General features: G+C 32.3%; 1 pseudogene; it reads left to right on the top strand.

Annotated features, from left to right (window-relative positions):
- Window positions 1–10,357: 10,357 nt before the first annotated feature.
- LOC150036293 (uncharacterized) overlaps window positions 10,358–17,306 on the top strand; it is a 40,885-nt pseudogene continuing 33,936 nt past the window's right edge.

Genomic DNA, 17,306 nt, shown 5'->3' with positions numbered 1-17,306 from the left:
ATCGTAGTGTCAAATCTCATATTTCATGATCGAGACACTTGTTTCAGCCCATAAATGGATCTTTTAAGCTTTCAATCCTTTTGCTCTTGACCCTGTTCAATAAACCCCTCTGGTTGAGATATATAGATACTCTCTTCAAGATAGCCATTTAGAAAGGTTGTCTTGACATCCATCTACCAAATTACATACTCTTAAAAAGCAGCAATAGACAAGAGTATTCTAATATACTTGATCATGGAAACAAGAGAGAAGATTTCTTCATAATCCACCCTCTCTTATTTGGGTAAACTCTTTTGCCATGAGTCTAGCTTTGAAGGTATCTTACCAGCTGGGTATTGTTTTCTCTCATAGATTCATTTGCAAACAATAGGTTTTACCTCTTCTGGTTAATCTACAAGTTCCTAGACTGAATTGAAGTAAATTGACTCCATTTCGAGGTCCATGGCTTTTATCCATTGGTTTTTATCCACATCTTCCATTGCTTGTTTAAAAGTCAGTGGATCCTCTAAGCTATCATTAGGTATGACGACTTGAGTTCCCATTAAACCCATGTAACGGTCAGGGCGATGAACAATCTTCCTACTACTGGGGTTGGTGTCGTAAATCTTGTAGGGTCCTGTGATTTGTAATTGTATTGTACAAATATTTTATTTATTTAATAAAATATGAGGTATTTTATTTGACATTTAGTAGCATTAAACCTACAAACCAATAAATTAACACCCAAAGTTATCTTCTATTGCTTAAACATGTATGTAGAGATATACTTGTGGATCATGTTTAAGTGATAACATTAACGGTCTGTAGTAGATGGATAAGACTAGATACCTTATCCTTGTGGCACTATGAGTATGACCCACTTTATAGATGTTACAACTGTTGTAAAGTGTTAAAAATGATATGATCCTGATCATTAATGTGGAGACATGTGAGCGGGAGTTTTCTATATAAAAGAGTTTGTATAAGATGGGACCACGAAATGACTAATCTCATTATATAACATCGTTTATAATAAAGGCTCACATTTCAAGGATGGCCATAGGTAACATGACTTGAATCTTGTGTGACTTATGAACTCCTGCTTATGAGGGCAGTCTTTGATTTGTATGGGTGAGAGTGGTCAGATTGCCGACTCAAAAAGCCTATCATTTTGAGGATTCGTCTGATTGAGGTGTTGGGAACACAATTACCTAGGACGAAATTCACTCTTTCCCTAAGGTCGAGGTAAGTAGATAAATTGCTCTCTTAAAAGTTGATTCCAGGGCTTGAACAATGTAGTGCTATACCCTCTCCTGGCTCGAGAGGCGTTTGGTCATAGTTGGACTATGACTTATTGTTCTTTAAAGAGATAGGTGGTACTTAAGGAGTTAGATGTAACTACAGGGATAAAACAGTAATTTTGGCCTCGCTGTACTTACCAGCAATTTGTGAGGGTTATCGCACTATTATCTAGTTATATCCAATGGACAGAGAACTATATATGTAGTGCGAAGAGTACAGCTGTCGATCTTTAGTGGAGTGTCTGACAATTAATGGATGTTGAATAATATAATTAAAGAAGTTTAATTAATTATGCAAGTACCCTTGGAGCTTCAAACTACAGGTTCATGAAGTCCCCTCTGTAGCTCAACGGGGATTAAATGAGAATCGCTTTAGGATTAATTTGAATTGTTCAAATTAATTGAGGGAACTAATTATATGTGATATAATTAATTTAATTTAATTATATATGTTATAATTACTATATTATATTTGTTACATTATAATATAAAGTTTATTTGAGAGGAAATTAATATTTGAATATGATTCAAATATTAATTATGTGAATTGGATTCATATAATTAAATTTAATAAAAATGAGATTTATATTAAATATCGTGGTTGAGAAAATTAAATCTATAGGTTATATTGTATATTATACAATAAACCATAGGTTATATGTTATATATGACAACATATATTATATACAAATATAGATACATGTATTGTGAGTGGGTGGTTGGAAGGTTTTTCTTTTTGTTCGTTTTGAGAGAGGAGAGGAAACACAGAACAGTTTTGAGAAATTTTTTTCCCAATCTCTTTTCTCCTCTCTCTTTTTCCTTTCCTTCTCGAAAAAAAAAATCATAGAGACCACAAACTCATGTGATTCTCGTCCCAGAGAATCCAGAAGACTCTAATTGATTGTATCTAAATTAGGGTTTTGAGGTCATGGCCTTTTGGAAATCATTTTTTATCGTGATTGTTCTAGATCAAAGAGGATTCATTTGAAGAAAGGTTATTCAAAGGTAAGGATTTTTTAATTCCTTTGTTTTCAATTTTAGTTTTAAAAGGCGTGCTATAAACTTTTTAATTCATATAGTTTATGTATTGTTTCTGTAAAATTCTTGATTCTATAAAATTGGGATTTTGGTCTGATCCTCGCTTTCGCTCATGAATCTTAACCGGTTATTTCATCCATTACGTCGAGGCATTCTTAACTCTTTTGAATGATATAAAGTACTAGTTTCATCAACAACTCTTGTTGAAGGATCAGCTTGATCAACAACTCTTGTTGATGTTGATCTATTTGTAGTTTCTTTGGACAACTCACTTAAAACTAGCTTACTGCAAGGTTTATGATTCTTTATATGGTCCTCCTCAAGGAATAATGCATTTGTCAATACAAATACTTTATCATCTTCAGGATCGTAGAATAACCACCTTTTGTCTCTTTAGGATAGCCTACAAATAGGCATATTTTTTTTTAACGGCGTTTCAATTTCATCAAGTTCTGCATTAGTACATGTGCTGGACAATCCCAGATTTTGAAGTGACGTAAACTACCTTTACGTCTTCTCCATAACTTATATGGTGTTTTTGAAACACATTTCAAGAGAACCATGTTCAAAATACACACTACAGTCTATACTGCATATCCCAAAAAAAAAAAAAAATGGCAATTGAGCATAACTCATCATCGAACAAACCATGTCTAACAGGGTTCTATTTCTCCTTTCCGCTACATCATTCTGTTGAGGTGTATTAAGTATTATGAGTTGAGATTGAATTCCGTGTTCTATCAAATAGTCCTAGAATTTTAAATCCATATACTCACCACTTCAATCTTGTCGAAGTGTTTTAACCTTTTTTAATAATTGGTTCTCAACTTCTTCCTTATACTCCTTGAATTTTTCAAGTGTTTTGGACTTATGACACATTAGGTAATTATAGCCATATCTAAAATAATCATCTATAAAGTTGACAAAATATTCATACCCTCCTCTTGTTTTAACATTCATCGGATCACAAAGGTCTAAATGTACCAACTCTAAGGGTTGTTTTGGCTCTATGACCATTTCTTGTAAAAGATCTTTTGGTCATTTTACCCTTAAGACAAGACTCACATGGTGGTAAAGAGTTATCTTCTAACTGATTGAGAAATCCACTCTTAACCAATCTCCTAATCTTATTGAAATTAATGCGACATAGTCTTAAGTGCCAAAGATAGGCATTTGGAGAAATTTTACGTTTCTTCATTTGAGTTTCAGCTGTTTTAAGCATCTATATATTTAAAACAACATTTACCTCAGTTGGTTTTAACACATACAAGTTATTTTCCAGTTTTGCAGAACATATTTTGATACCTTTTAAAATAATGAACACTTCATTATTTTCAAAAGAGACTTTATAATTTTATTCTAGCAAACATGAGATAGATATTAAATTCCTTTTCATAAAAGGAATGTAATAAATAATTTTCAAGTTAAATGTATCTATCTTCAATAAATAACTTCATGTCTCCCACTGCTTTAGCTGAAACAACCTCCACAATCCCTATCTTAAAAGTTGTTTCACCTTGTGTAAGCTGTCTTAAGGAACTAGTTTCCTAAGCAAAGGCATGGATATGATTAGTGGCACCTGGATCTATTATCCAGGTTATTTTTCACTAAACATGTCTCAATGACAAGTAAATCATATTTATTTATTGTGTTTATTACTTCTAACACATCAAGAACATGTTCATTAAAAGAGGTTCTATCCTTTATGTCATAGTTATAAAATGTTTTGAGAATATCATTCCCGACTGATTGTCCAAACAATGTCTGTAACGAATTCATGATTTCTTTAGCAGAAGTCTTGTTCTCGAATTTCATAGCTAGTATATCAGATATATTTTTTAAGATAAGGATTCAAGCCTTTTCATTTGCTTTAATCCATCTGTCATATGTATTTCAAACCTTTTGGTTTGTTGATGAACTGGGAGACTGAGAACATTCCTCTGTTAAAATAGATTTTAAATCACTGCTAGTATTATATCTATGTTCGTTTTCTATACTGAATAATTAAAACCGTTAAAAATGTCGGAAGTGAATAATTTTAAAGAATTCAATATGTTGAAAATATAAACAAATTCTAATAAGTAAATTGCTTTTAAATCTAATTAAAATTTATCAAACGTAATAATGTAACTAAATTTCATTATTTATTTGCAACGATACTTTAGCGAGTCAGAATAGATGAGACCGAGGGGCAGTTAGATACTTCTTCATTGAAGCAAGACATTCTTGACTAAATACTATATCCAGAATAACTCTCATTCCTATAGTCATTTAGTTACCATTTTTAGTCAAGAATTTACTAACATTTAATAACTCTTGTAAGTGTAACCCTCCATTTTCAAGCATTCGAGGTCTGCCCTAACAATGCTACCAAATTGGAAAGTCAATGTTGGGATTCGATCTAAGAAATTTTATCTATTTCTAGAGTCTAAGTTGTTCCAAATCCCATGTTACAACCCTCCGAGGGGATAGCCACCATAAAACGAATAGCTTATGTCACATAAAAACGACAAACAGACACAACATAGGAATCTCGCTGTAATGACCCAACCCCCTAGGACTTAGGTAAGGTCGTTACTAAAATAAATGCATGCAAAGAATTTAAAACGACGCTTAGTTATTTGAAATAAATGGTAATTAAAACAAGAGAAGTTTAAAAGACATTTATTAAATGCAACAATAATAGGGTACCCATAAATCATAAAGGTCAATAAATACATATGAAAAAAAGATTCTTAATAATAAGTTTCAAACATCAAAACTAAACATTAAGAGAAACATGAAAAGAACTCTAAATCTCATGATGCAGAAGCGTAAAAACTAGTCCCAGTAACACGATCACGAATTCCGCTGCGCCATCGCCGGTACATCTCTACCCTTACCTGAAACATCAACATAAGAAAGAATGAGTATGAAATACTCAGTAAGTAGCCCCACCACTGGGGTCAGACTAGGCATCTATGTCCTCTAGATACCCGCATATGGCACATAAATACATGTAATAGATGAGAGACTGAGTCCTATCCTATTGTAGTTAAGTATGCTCACAGAATCAGTGAATCCCAAAGGAAACACAAAACTAGTGAATCCCGAAGGAAACACAAATTGGTGAATCCTGAAGGAAACACAAACTAGTGAGCATCTAACTAATCAATGAGGATATTCACACAGTCTTAACGTGCTATGATTAAAACATACATAAAAATCCTTGATACCATGGCTTCATCACATACACATAATTCTTAATAACATATTATACATAACTTATATCATAAATCCATGTATAACTTATATCATAAATCCACAACATGCAAGTATGCCTCAACACCAGCAAATCAGACATCAACATATGAAAACACATACTATCACATACTAATGATCAAACATTTAGGTGTGTATGTAAACAAATCAAAATTTGTGCCAGAACATACTTTGATTCAGGTCATACTGTCAATCAACATGCTAACATTTACCATAACACACACTTATCATGCTAGCATACAACTAAAGCCTGGCCCGTGGGCAGTTCCAGTGGTAAGATTACTTACCCAAAATTATGTCTAAGCGACGAGCAAAATAATCTTCCTCCTAGCCTAGATGAATCTTGAATCAGGACCAAAGTATGTTGGTCCGAATGCACCCCATGCTATAAAATCAATACAATCCAACAAATCTAGTCACAAATCCAACCTGAACATAATTTGAATCCAAAATTAATAACTTTATTTTTCACAAGTACTCTTAACCCAAAAGACAACCAACCAAACTACTCACCCAAAAACTTACCAAATCTGAACAATTTCTATCAAAAATATTCTCAAACTCCAAAGAAATGTCTAAAAATCTCCAATCCTTGAATCTATAGTCCAAACCTAAAGAGATTAACAATTTTAACCCAAAACCAAATGGGATAATCAAACCCCTCAAAGAAAAAGCCAAAACTCAACTCTTACCCAAATTATTCAAGAATCCAACGAGACCCAAATGACAGTGGTGGCGACGGTCGTGACTGAAAGAAAGAAAACAACATAACTGAACGGATGAAGCTGGTCGGACCGCTGCAAATAGTGTAGACGTAGGCGGTACCTTGGCTACAGTAGTGGTGAAACAGAGATAGGGCTTGAGTCGACGGTTGTAGCAGTAGCTACGTTTCGATTGACAGCTAGGCGAGCGTGGAGGGGCAACCGAAAGCTAAAGTCAGAAACGACGACTGAAGCGTATATCGGGTCTTGGCAAGAGTGGCGTGCTGCTGAAGGGAAATGACGACTGAGTGGGTTTCGGTTGGGAAAAAATGGCGAGGGACTGAGCTTCTGTGGCGACATGACGAGAGTGGGCTGGGTCAGCTGAAGAGGCGAGGCGGCTGGCTCACAGAGGATGAGTGACGGAGAGTGGTGGCTGGGCGACAGCTCGAATCAGGGAAGAGGGCTTAGGGTTGCTGCACGTGAAAGGAGCGGGGAAGGGAAAGGGAAAGAAAAAGAAAAAGAAAAGAAAAGAAAAGAATTGAATAAAATAAAATAAAAAAATAAAATAGTAGAATTTATTTTATTTTATTTTATTCTTTTCTTAATCCACATTATTTCTTTAAAATTCCTTCCTTTCCAAAATGGAATTAATTCCTGCCATCAATTTCCAACATCAATAATTAAATTCTCGCAATTACACTTAAAGTCCAAAATTCCAAAAATGCCCTCCAACTAAGCAATTATTGAATTACTAAGGATAACGTTACTGAACTCCAAAGTTAAGTGTGCTTAGCTTGGAGCAATCCTATGTTGGATGACCTCCTGAGAATTTTCCCAAGATGCATGTGAGTGAGGACAAAGCATGCTGAAAGGACCCATGTTGGTTTATAGGGACAACTTTCACTTCTAAAGCATTCAAGGCAAGACTCGTGTTGGTTTATGGGGACAACTTTCACTTCTAAAGCATTCAAGGCAAAGGAAGAAGGGAGGATGGCATAGCCAGGTCGTAGAGGATGTAGGGAAATGCCAGGGCCATTAGGGGCCGAATCCGGATTTCAAATCCTGGGTCTGGGGCGTTACACTCGTGGTCCAAACTAATGGAAGAAACCTCGTTCACCTGGTCCACTCGATTTAGTGATTGGATCACGAACCAATTGTTCATTAGAGGATCAGTGGGACTTAAGGAGCAAGATATAATCTCGGGGATAAAACATCATTTGACCCATTCATTATTACAAACAACATGTGAAGGGTCGACTTACGGATTACGGTTAAATCAAGTGGACAAAAATATATCTACAGTGAGGGGAGTACAATTACTAAGCTTTAGTGGAGTAACCCGGTAGTTAAAGAATATTGATTAATTCGGATTAAAGTGTTTAGTCAATTAATCTCGGATCGTTGGAGCCCATGATCTGTAGATCTATTAGGTCCCCTGCTAGCTCACAAACGGATTAAGCCTTAGAATAGAGTGATGAATAAATTTGAAGTGTTCAAGTTGGAATTAAGAGAATTAGTAATTATATATGATATAATTATATGTTTAATTATTGTATTAAACAAAATTGGAGAATTGGATAATATTTAAATTCGATTTAAATATTAATTTTAATTTCATGAATAGAGATTCATGATTGTGAGATTGATGTTTTATTAATTTAATATTAATATTAAATTATATTAATTAATTAAATTATTTAATTCATTAAAAATATTTTATTTAAAATTAAATGTTTGGATTAATTTTATTTAAAATAAAAAATTTGAGTTTTTTTGAAAATTCAAATAATAAAGTCAATTTTATTTTAATTTATGTTTGAGAAATTTAAATTAAATTTGAGAATTTATTTTAAATAAAAAAATTTGATTTTGATAAAATTGATTTTTGAGAAAATTAATTTTTAAAATCAAATTTCAATTGAGTGGGTTTTTCCCACATTGAAGTCACAATTCCACTTAATCTCTTAAGGAGGTGTTGTCACCTTTTGATGCAATCAGATTGCATGAGATAGATGATCAAAACAAGTTCAAGTTGCTAAGATTTCATAGCCATGCAAATTTGATTTTTTGGTTTTTGTGAAGAAATGTTCTTCATCTCTTGCTAAAAAACTAGTAGAATTCTCCTAAAATCTCCCTTGAATTCAAGCTCATTTTAAATACCACAATCCGATCTAAGGTTGAAGAAAATAGTAAAAAAAAATCAAATGGTGGTCTACATCCATTTGGAGTGAAGAATCAAGTTGGAATTTGAAGCTTTTGAAGTCTTCAAAGGTATGGTTTTAGAAACCCTATTACTTGTTCTTAAGCATGTTGTCTTAATTTCTAAAATTTATGAATTGGAGTGCTTAATGATCCTAATTTCTTCCGCTAATTGCATGCTAACTCCATCAATGCGATAGACTTTTATCACTTAGAATTCTATCAATGTGTGATAGAATTCTATCATGGTCTATCGCTTAGTGCAAGAAGTCTATCACGGTCTATCGAAATTTATCATTGATAGACAGTGACGTTTTACTATATTTGAAAATATTTTCAACAGTTTTACCATTTAACATAATTACACTACAATAAATAATATTGGTTAGTTGATATTAATTAAGTTATATTGTTATTGTTAATCCCCATGTCTAAAAATCTCATCTTTACGGTGTTAGACATTTAAATAATAATATGTTTAATTAAAGTATGGGTTAAGGCCCTAAATTCTTAATTGAGTATGGACTTAATGGGTAGAAGCTTATTCCTAGTTAATTAGAGTTTAATGGAAACTCTAATTGAACTAGTATATAAAGAGACCTTTGCTATGGTTCTCAATATACCAAAGCAATAAGCACTCAGTCTTTCATCTAGAGAGAGATCCCACTTAGGGCATTTGGAACTTTGGTTGAGGAAGACAATAGCCGCCACTTAGTCATCATCAATCTTTCAATGGAATCCGGTATGCTGACAGTTTGACATGAATGATTCTAAGATTTATCTATTCAATATAGATATAAAGTATTTATGCTAACAAGTGGTATCAAAGCATGATTTTCATGTTATATCGTTGGTTTACATTCGATTACCATTCATCTTTATCCAATTTTTCGTAAAGAAATTTAAAGAATTTAAGGTTTTTTAAAACAAAGAAGAGTGTACTGCATCGATTTCCCAACCTCCTCCGGTGATACTCATGTGAAAGTTGAATCCACGGTGGTTTTGTGGGTTTCAGCCAAAAAAAGAAAACAATGGAATTCGAATCATCACACAGGAACTTCTAGCTTGTTTTTAATCACGTTGACACTCGAAGGTGCAGTTTCCAAATTTCCACTCACAATTTGACTCGAATCATTTTTTTTTGGAGGGTCTAATGTTCTTGTCGTTGGTTCTTAGTTCTTGATTATTGACAATTGAGTGAATTTAAATCTAGCTTTTAAATTAATAAGTTTTAGTAATTTGAATAAAAAACTTTATTGATGATTCAAGTTTAAATTTGATTAATCATGTTGTGGATTTAAATTTTATTGATGATATTTGGTGATATTCACATGTTTATATTGTTTTAATTGTATTATGTGTATGCAATTATTAAGTGAATATTGGTAAAAATTATTTGGTGTTCTTCCTCTTTTATTTTTGTATAATAATATTATTATATTATTGCGTCTTATATTTTAGATTGAGTTGGTCAAAATAATATGTTACCAAAGTAGTCTTTGTTATCTAGATTAATTTAATTATAAAAATATAAGATGTGCATATTCATGAATTTATGCGGATAATTATCGGCCTAAAAGAAGATAATTATTTAGCCAAATTGTGGGTATACATGTGGTAATGAGTATGTGGCAATTATAAGGATTGCTCATGTGAAAAATAGTCGGTACAAAGAAAGGCTATTTTTTGAATTAATTGTTAGTACTTCGATTACTATATTGAGAGTACCATTTACAGTTGGTGTTTTTGCCCAAAGGCTGGACATCAATATTGTGTTAGGTATCTTGTTAAAGAGGCCCACCATATATGTGAAATTATTTTGTTATATTTTAATTGTGAGCATATGTTTTGTTTATTATTTCAGTTGGTCTTACTTAAATATCTGGAAATTTGAGTTCAATCCCTAAGTTGAATGGATCGAACTTCAAGATTTGGAAGAAAAACCTAGAAATATTTCTTGAGTGTATGGATTTGGAGCTTGCATTAAGAACCGATAAACATACTTCTACTGAGGACCAGTCAAATATGACTAATATAGAGAAGTGGGAATGGTCAAATCGCATGTGTCTGATGATCATTAGGTACTATATTCCAGATTTTTTTCAAGGCTCTATCACGGAAAGTGAAAATGCAATTAAGTTCCTTGCTCAAATTGAGAAATATTTTGCTAAAAATGAGAAAGGGGAAGCAAGTAGTCTTTTGACTTCTTTATCTTCTATGAGGTACAAGGGCAGTGGAAATATAAGGGAATACATTATGGAAATGTCCAATCTCGCAGGTAAATTAAAGGCACTTGATATCGAGATAAATGAAAATTTACTCATGCATCTGGTACTTATCTCTCTTCCTACACAATTCACCCAGTTTAAGATAAGCTATAATACTCAGAAGGATAAATGAAGTATTAATGAGCTTATCTCACAATGTGAGCAAGAAGAAGATAGGATTAAGAGAGAAAGGACAGAAAGCGCTCATTTGGCAACATGCTCTCGTGATAAGAAGAAAAGGAAATTTGTGGATGTTGCAGAAGGGACATCTCAGCAGAGTAAAAAGAAGAAACAAGCTACTGAAAATCCTTGTTTTTTCTGCAAAAGGAAAGATCACTTCAAGAAAGATTGTCCCAAGTACGCCAAGTGGCATGTAAAGAAGGGTAAACTTCTTACTTTGGTATGTTCTAAAGTAAATTTAGCTTCTGTACCTATAGATACTTGGTGGGTAGATTCTGGTGCTACTACTCACAAAAGTATATCAATGCAGGGTTGCCTGTGGAGCCGATTGCCAAGTGATGCTGAAAGATTCATCTATGTGAGCGATGGCAAAGCAGTTCTAGTTGAAGCTATTGGAAATTTTAGATTACTTTTAAAAACTGATTGTTATTTGGATTTGAATGAGACTTTTGTTGTACCGTCATTTAGACGAAATTTAGTTTCTATTTCCAGTTTGGACAAATTTGGTTTTTCTTGTTCTTTTGGAAATAATAAAGTTAATCTTTTTCAAGATTCTAAGCTTATTGGTACCGGTTCTTTAATTGAAATCTATATATGTTTGATTATTTTGCTTCATTTAACAAGATCCTGTTATCTAATTCATGTGGTACAAAGCGTAAATTAAATGAGAATTCTGCTACGTTATGGCACAAGCGTTTAGGTCACATCTCTAAACAGAGAATTCAGAGACTTGTGTCAGATGAAATTCTTGATTCCCTTGATTTAAGTAACATCAATGTTTGTATGGAATGTATTAAGGGAAAACAGACAAACATAAGAAAATTTGGTGCCAACAGATGCTCAGACTTCTTAGAACTAATACATACAAACATTTGTGGTCCATTCCCTACGGCCTCTTGGAATGGACAACAATATTTTATTACGTTCTTAGACGACTATTCAAGATATGGTTGCCTATATTTAATTCATGAGACGTCTCAATCCTTGGACATTATCAAGTCTTTCAAAGCTGAAGTCGATCTTCAACTTGGAAAGAAAATTAAGGCTGTCAAATCTGATTATGGTGGTGAATATTACGGTAGATATGATGGATCAGGTGAACAACGTCCAGGTCCCTTTGCCAAATATCTAGAGGAATGTGGAATCGTCCTCCAACACATTATGTCGGGCAAACCCAACATGAATGGTGTAGTGGAGAGGCGAAATAGAACACTTAAAGATATGGTAAGAAGTATGATTAGTCATTTTTCTCTACCAGAATCCCTCTGGGGTGAGGCACTAAAGACTACAACATATATCCTTAATAGGGTACCTAGTAAAGCAGTAGTTAAAACCTCTTATGAGTGGTGGATAGAAAAGAAGTCTAGTATTAGGCATCTTCATATCTGAGGTTGTCCAGCTGAGGCTAGGCCTTATAGGCCTACTGAAAGAAAATTGGACTCGAGAACTATTAGCTACTATTTTGTTGGGTAATCTGAGCACTCTCGAGGTTTCAAGTTTTATGATCCCACTTCTAGATCATTGTTTGAGACAGGAAATGCTAGATTCCTTGAAGATGTTGAGTTTGGGGGGGAAGATAACATAAGGAAAGTTGTCTTTGAAGAGGAATTGGTTTCTTTTCCTCATGTGATTATAAATGATGTTCAGGCTTCAATTCCTGACTTCATTATTGAACCAATAATAGAACAAAACAACATTGAAGTCCCCATTGTTGAACCTGAAGTTCAAACTCAACAACCTCAAGAAGTGCCATTAAGAAGATCTACTAGAGAGAGAAGAAGTGCAATTCCAGATGATTATATTGTGTTTCTTCAAGAACATTAGGATGATGTAGGCGTAATGGAAGATGATCCAATCAACTTCCAACAAGCTTTACAAAGTTCTAACTCTCAAAAGTGGATAAGTGCCATGGAAGAGGAAATAAAATCCATGAAAGACAATGATGTTTGGGAACTTGTCGAACTGCCATCAGGAGTGAAATCCATAGGTTGTAAATGGATATTTAAAACCAAAAGGGATTCACATGGCAATATCGAAAGATATAAGGCTCGTCTTGTTGCAAAGGGTTTTACTCAAAAGGAAGGCATTGATTACAAAGGGACTTTCTCTCCGATTTCATCAAAAGACTCTTTTAGGATAATCATGGCACTGGTAACTCACTTTGATTTAGAGATACACCAGATGGATGTAAAAACTGCGTTTCTCAATGGGAACATTGATGAGACGATTTATATGGTGCAACCGAAATACTTTGTGTCTAGTAATTCAAAGTCTATGGTATGAAAATTAAAGAAATCCATCTAAGGTCTCAAGCAAGCCTCTCGTCAATGGTATCACAAATTCCAAGTGATAACCTCATTTGGTTTTGAGGTAAACATTGTGAAACATTGTGTATATCACAAGTTCAGTGGGAATAAATGAATCTTTCTGGTGTTATATGTCGATGACATACTCATAACTAATGATGATGTAGGTTTATTGCATGACAATAAGATATTTCTCAAAAGAAATTTTGAGATGAAGGATCTTGGTGATGCTTCTTTTGTATTAGGAATTGAAATAATGCGAGATTGTTCTCAAGGTATTTTGAAATTGTCACAAAAGAACTACATTGAAAAGATCTTGAGTAGATTTGCCATGAAACATCCGAAGGTGATAAATTTCATTTAGGTCAATGCCCCAAGACCACACCCGAGACTAAGGAGATGCAGAAGGTTCTCTATGCATCGGCCATTGGAAGTCTAATGTATGCCCAAGTATGTACGCGTCCAAATATTGCGTTCATAGTTGGAGTGTTAGGCAGATATTTGAGTAACCTGGGGATGGATCATTGGAAAGCAGTCAAACGGGTTATGAGGTATTTATAGAGAACAAAAGATTATATGCTCACTTATCGGAGATTAGAAGTTTTGGAGATTATTGGGTATTCTGATTCTGATTATGCTGGATGTCAAGAAACTTTGCGATCCACTTCAAGCTATATCTTCATGTTGGCTAGAGGAGCTGTATCCTAGAAAAGTGTTAAACAAATACTTATGGCTTCTTCTACCATGGCTGTGGAGTTTATAGCATGTTATGAGGCATCCAATCATGGAATATGGTTGCGAAATTTTGTCACTAGGCTGCGGATAGTTGTTGGCATAGAAAGACCATTAAAATTATTTTGTGACAATAAGTCGGCAGTGATGTATTCCAACAACAACAGAAGCAATACAAAGTCAAAGTATGTAGACTTGAAGTTTTTGGTTGTTAAAGAAAGAGTTCAGAATGGTCAAATTTTGATAGAATACATAGGAACAAACTCTATGGTGGCAGATCCATTGACTAAAGGTTTACCACCTAAAGTTTTTTATGAGCATGTTGCTCACATGGGAGTTAGTCACTTTTCTGATTCCATGGTTTAGTGGAAGTTTGTTATTGAGGATGTTCATTGACTATATTTTGATTATTTTCTATATAGAATAAAGTTGATGGTTTATGTTTTATTATCTGAACTCGTTTATCATGCATGCAGTTTAGCATAAAGTTTTTTTAGCATGATCTCATTAAGAAATTTGGACCAGTTGGAAACATGCATGATTTAGATCACTTTGCATGTAGTTTCCATGCTATCCATCCATACTTGATCTATGTCATTGAATGTATTTGAATTGGTGATCCAGGAAGGTTTAAGTATAAGGGTAGTGACAAAAGCCGCCTTGATTCCGTGCTAATACAAGAGATGAACCAGATTGAACTAAAGGGGAATTCTATTATTGAAATAATTTGTTTATGCGCGCTTAAGATTTATGTGAATTAATTATATCAGGTACACAGACATAGTCCAAGTGAGAGATTGTTAGATATATTTAAATAATAATATGTTTAATTAAAGTATGGGTTATGTATGTGGATTAATAATTTATGTTATTTTATTATATTGGGCCCTATTATGTGATCTAATTAATCAAGGCCCTAGATTCCTAATTGAGTATGGAGTTAGGGTTTAATGGGAACTCTAATTGAACTAGTATATAAAGAGACCTTTAGGGTTATGGTCCCCAATATACCAAGCACTCAGTCTTTTTTGAATCTCATCTAGAGAGATCCCACTTAGGGCATTTGGAGCTTTGGTTGAGAAAGACAATAACTGCCACTTAGTCATCATCAATCTTTCAATGGAATCGGTATGTATATATTCTTGACAGTTTGATATGAATGATTCTAGGGTTTATCTATTCAATATAGATATAAAGTATTTATGTAATTATTAAAAATTCATGTCATATGGATTTTAAAATTTCCTAGATAATAAAATCTTAGGTTTAAAAAAAGGGAAATCGTTTGTTTGTGACAGGCAATACCTCATTGTTTGTTTGTTGAATATATATATATGTATGTATGTGTATATATATATACACACATTCTGTCGCTTGCCAACATGGCGAAACCAAAAATGTTTAACTTCTCTTCCATCGGTTTATGCACAAAAAAAAGTTCAATTGTTTTTGTATACACAACCAAATTTATAATAAACATAAAAATTAAGATCTCATTTGACAACATTTAAATTTTGGTGTTCAATCTTTGAAAATTAAGTCTAGAAATACCTATTCCATCTCTAAATTTTTTTTTTGTTATTTATTTTTTAACCATGTTTTAAAAAACAACCCATGTCTAAAAAAAAGCCAAGATTTGAAAACTTAAAAAAAAAAAATTGTAAATAAAAATTGTTTTGTTTTTAACCTTGGTTAAGAATTCAACTAATTTATACTTAAAGAAATATGCAAATATTTATGCTATCTAAATCTAAAATCTAAAAGTGGATAAACAAAAAATTAAAAAACAAAATAAAACTCTATTAAAAGAAAAAAAATCACCTAAATCACTTTAAAAAGATAAACAAATAAAAAACTTATTTACTATCTGAATCTAATCGTTAAAATCTAAAAAAGGGCTATGAAAAAACATCTAGCTATTTAATATTAAAAATCATTAAGAATAATTTTTTCTTTTTATAAAAATCTAGATTTAGATTTTATCTAAGAAGCACAGATATATGATATAGATAAACGATGATACGTTAATTTTTAAAAAACTAAGATACAGATACGTTGAAGATACGTTATATATATAATGTCTAATTAATTGCTATAATACTTATTTTAAGTTAGATTAAAATAGATTCAAGAAGAAAGTGAAAACTTGAAAAAAATCCAGTAACATCGAGTCATTGTTGAGCGACTAGAGTAGATGGTAGAAAATAAGTAGAAGATGAAGATTGAAGAATGAAGTTGAAGATGAAGGGAGTATGAATCATGATTTAAATAGTAAGAGAAAATGGAAGAATTAAGATTTAATTATGTTTCGGGTATTTTTTTTTTAAATCTTTTTATGTTTTTATCATTTTTAATTTATTCTGTTTTGGATTGCTCAATTTAAGTTGACTTTTATGTTTGGAAGTGATTTTAAAATGGTTGAAATCACTTTTGTCATTTTCAAAATCACCATGAAACATGTTTAATCCTTCAAAACTAATTTTGATGATATGAAAATTGTATTTAAAAGTGTAAATTTGAAAACTAACTTAATTTTGAGTAATTAAAAGTGTGTTTTCGAATGATTTAAAAAAAAAAAATGATTTTTGATTATTTTAAAATCACTCCTAAACATGCACTAAAATAAAATGGGTTGTGGATTGGGCCTTTTAAGTGGTTGGACTTAAATTTAAAAAAAGAAAATCATATATGAGACACATATCTACCATATACCTGACATATTCTTATCGTATCCTGATTTTCTGCTCTGTGTTTTCTAAGATTTTATCTATAATCGCATGTTTTCTTAAAAAATCATGGATGAAAATATTATTTTAACAAAAGTTAATAATAATTGACGTTAAAGAAATTTTCAACAAAAGAAACCTATATACTATCTAATTCTATAATCTAAACGGGGTCATATATATACACATATATTCTATCTCGAGTAATTTCACATTAATTAAGTACAAATTTTCTCTCTTTTTGTTTTTTTTTTTTTTTTTTGGCATTCATGTTGAAGTGAGAACGTTGGAGTGATGATAATTTTTTTTTAAATTGATTTTATCTATAATTCAAGTTAAATAATATTTTTTTATTAAAAAAATCTAGATTTAGATTTTATCTATAATCTCATTTTATTTAAAAAAGTCATGGATAAAAAAATCTCACTTTATTTGAAAATAATATTAATTGACGTTAAAGTTTTTTTTTTTTTTTAAAAAAAAATTGATAATGTTTGATCTAAAACAAATAATTTCCAATAGTTTTTTAATTTGTAAGTATATTTATTTTGATTGAAAATAAAATATATTCACCGTTTGAAATCTAAATTTTCCTAGAAATAGCTAAATTAAATCG

The sequence above is a fragment of the Benincasa hispida genome, chromosome 5 (genome assembly GCF_027475165.1).
Source record: "Benincasa hispida cultivar pf3 chromosome 5, pf3_genome.v1.1, whole genome shotgun sequence".
NCBI lineage: Eukaryota > Viridiplantae > Streptophyta > Magnoliopsida > Cucurbitales > Cucurbitaceae > Benincasa > Benincasa hispida.
Note: the sequence above shows the minus strand (reverse complement) of the source record. Positions and strands in the feature narration are given on the sequence as shown.